The sequence below is a fragment of the Aplysia californica genome, unplaced genomic scaffold (assembly GCF_000002075.1).
Source record: "Aplysia californica isolate F4 #8 unplaced genomic scaffold, AplCal3.0 scaffold00122, whole genome shotgun sequence".
In the NCBI taxonomy this organism is placed as follows: domain Eukaryota; kingdom Metazoa; phylum Mollusca; class Gastropoda; order Aplysiida; family Aplysiidae; genus Aplysia; species Aplysia californica.
This window is the reverse complement of record NW_004797392.1, coordinates 542,205-545,945: the sequence shown is the minus strand read 5'-3', so window position 1 is coordinate 545,945 and position 3,741 is coordinate 542,205.

Here is a 3,741-nt window from a genome sequence, read left to right as displayed (position 1 = left end):
TCTTCTTCTTCTTCTTCTTCTTCTTCTTCTTCTACAAAAGATCTTGACGATTGAAGCAAGTGATCAAATACGTTACCGTCAAGTGTGGCTTGGCTGCACTCAACCAAACTCAAGGCCAGCATTGGCTTCCTGATCGGTTTTGATCAACCCACAAAATTGAGGGTTGGTCGGTATTATATAGGACAATTTGAGCGACATAACTGTCTAACCCACACAGTTTCATTAAAAGCAATTTTTAAAGGAAAAAAAGTTCTACAGATTTTCGGTAAAGTGTTTTTATAGGTGTTTAAAGTAAAGCATTGATTTATCGTTAGGCGCCTGTGTTTTGAAATAAAACAGTTTTTTCCTTCTCCTGTAAAACTTACCTCGCTTGGGTTAGTCGGTTTTATCACAATTCTTTTATAATTATCTTTCTTTCTTTGATTTTGGAGGTACATATCTGCCGCTGCGTGATCTTACAATTTGTGTGATGGGTCGTTTATAATGCTTTTTATCTTTTTTATACGTGTGTTTTTTATTTTGCTGTCTGCAACACGCATTTAAAGAGTCACAAGGAGATGTCTTCCTCCACTGGAGAACTGATGGGTCGCTCTTCAATCTTGCTTGACTCAAGGCCAAGACCAAGATCAACAAAACAACAGTATGAGACCTTCTATTCGCCGATGATGCTGCTCTTGTTGCTCATAGTGAATCAACCCTACAAACAATGATGGACCGCCTATCAACAGCATGCAAGGTCTTTAGCTTGGTCATCAGTGTTAAGAAAACAGTCATCCTTACCCAAGAAAGTGCAGAGCAGAGCCATATATGGCTGAACGACAAGGAACTTGGGACAGCGGACAAGTTCTGTTACCTGGTGTCTACCATCAGCTCTACTACATCACTTTCCTGTCTTCAGCTATTTCTTCCCAGATGCTAACATCTACTCCAAGCTTAGATAAGCGGTTTTTGCAGGTGTCTTTGTACCTCAATTTTGGTCGTCTTCTTGGTCTCTTTCCCTGGGCAAGTTCTCCATAGAGCTCTGAATCCGGCTGTCGTCCATTCTCTTGACATGGCCCAGCCACCGCAATCTTTTTAAACACATGATAGTTGTCATGCTCTGGAGGTTTGCACGTGCCAACACTTCAACTTGTAACCTTGTCACGCCACGAAATGCCTAGGATCTTGCGGCAGCATCTGAGATGGAAAATGTCTAGGCCGCTTTTCTTGTCTGCTGTACAAGGTCCATGTTTCAGATCCATAAAGGAGTGTGCTGAGGACACATGTTTCGTAAATTTTGATAGTCAATCTTTCGTTTTCGCCTTCCAAAAGTTGTTGCTGCTTTCCCTATCTCATAATCAAGTGATGTAGTAGAGCTGATGGTGGACACCAGGTAACAGAACTTGTCCACTGTCCCAAGTTCCTTGTCGTTCAGCCATATATGGCTCTGCTCTGCACCTTCTTGGGTAAGGATGACTGTTTTCTTACCATGGTTCCGCTGCGAGAGAGGGCTTCTATCAGGCGTACGTTGCTCCCCTCCATTATTGTATAAAGCCTAGCAGCCACATGGCCAAAATCTAGAGCGTGAGTCCGCTCGATTAATCGAAGGCTTGCGAGCAGCGAACGGCTAGCGAGCAGGCTTGTGCTTTGCTTTGCCTCCCGCTCGCTACCGGGGGGAATTTCCTGTGTGTTGTAACTCGCAGACAGTTTTGCTGTACTGTATCGTGACGTCGCGAACTCTCGTGGCTGTGGGCTCAGTACATATTACAGAAGATTCTGGTTATTTGCGTTGAGAGGCTTGTACCAAAAGTGTAAGATTGGTGGGGCTTTTTTTTCCCGTAGTCGGGTTGTAAAACAGAAAAAGCTCTATTCAATGCACTTGAAAATTAATAATAGATCGGCTATTCTTACGATGCAAAGGCCGAGTTTTTTTTAATTTGCACGGGCCAAGCACTTCGTCATCGCACGCGAAAGACCCCAGTTGGATTCCCGTATGGGTAGAAATTTTTACCGAGATCCTCCGTCTTTCTACTGGGGCGTTGTTCCCTCTCAGCCCTGACATTGGGTTGAAGTATGCCCATTCCGTCTCCTAAATTAATCCCATACGGGAATCCAACTGGGGTCTTTCGAGTGCGATGACGAAGTGCTTGGCCCGTGCACATTAAAAAAAACCTCGGCCTTTGCATCGTAAGAATAGCTGATCTATTTCGATTATGTATTATGTCATTGTGAGTGTAAAACATCTACTACTAAATAGGCTACAGACATACGATACAATAAAAGCCAATCACAACGACCCTTGGAGTTTTCCATTTTAAGGTAATCTAAGTCTACATATTACTACCAGAAACCTAGCAATGTTGTTACAACAACACCACGCTTTCTCTCACTTCATCCACTCGCTCAGCTGATCTAGGGCGCGGAGTTAAAAATAGCTTCGGCTCTCTACCTCTTGCACTAAAACAAGCTCAGCCTCTCGCTTCCTCCACTGTTCATTTTTCACACTGCGAGCGGTTTTGCTGTTCGCTGCTACGAAAGTGGCTTGCCAGGTTGCGAGCAAGTCATTGGAGGCAAATCAAATCCTGGGACAAGTGTCTTGCTGTGCTGCGAGCGGGATTTGAGACTTGACGGTCGTCCGCTGCTCGCAAGAGCAGACTCCAGCTCTACCGTGCAGTGAGACTGTGGGTAGTGCGAGCGGGGTCTCTCTCTCCCTTTCTTTTTCAGACGTAAGTGGCTTCGCGGATTGCAAGCAGGGTGGGAGGATGAGGAGGTCTGACACGAGTGGCTTCGCGGATTGCTAGTTGGTATGGACTTGAAGCTCAGGCTTGGGGATTTGATTTGATGATTTGACCTAGTGATTTGAGGCTTGCGACTTGAACTAGGGGCTTGTGAGCACGAGCAGGTTTGTTACCGGAATACAGCTCTAGTTGGGGGGCCTCCAGCCGATCGGTAGCACAGGGCCTCGAGTTTCTAAATCCAGGCCTGTCATAGGGGCTCCAAGGGGTGAATGCAACAGAGAAGTCTTTGCAAGGAATCGGGCTGACTCTGCCACCTCTCTAGCTTCAACAGCACAAAGTCTTCTTGTTGTGTTGTGACATGCGATATTTCTAGACCACGCAGTTCGCTTTGCTGCTGGGGGTGAGAGTTGTTGACGATAGTGGGAAAGAAAACGTAGCAGTTCCGTGTTGCAGTTCAGGCACAGTTATGAGCCTCACAGACGTAATCCCCACGTACTCGTCTACGATCAATCGATGTCCAAGTATCACACGGTGTACTTGCATGTGTTGTGACATGCGATATTTCGCAACTTGCCCAGGTGCCCTCCACGATTTTTTTGCCTTATCCGAGAAGGCTAGGTGTTAGATCTTACTTTCCATAATAAGAACAGGGGTGTGACTGAAGAAAGACAACAGTAAGAAGGAGCCAAGGAGTAGCAATAAAAAGTCTGTAGAAAGAGTCAGGAGCCCCGAGGATGGGGCAAAGGAGGTGAGGGGGTGAGACAGAAAGTGGAGACAAAAGCAGACGACAGAACTTAGTTAGAGAGCGAGGAGGTAAATGGAGAAACATTATTTTAAAGAAGAGCCCCCTTTGCTACTGCATAAAAACCCTGTGGCCTGCCAACACACAGAACCAAAGACAGACCCCTCCCACTATAATACATGTATAATATGTGTATCATCATCATCCGGTGCCTTGCCAACTGGCGTGGGCGATCATGGACCTCCACTTCCATCTGTCTTTCGAAGCAGCAATGGTGTCTGT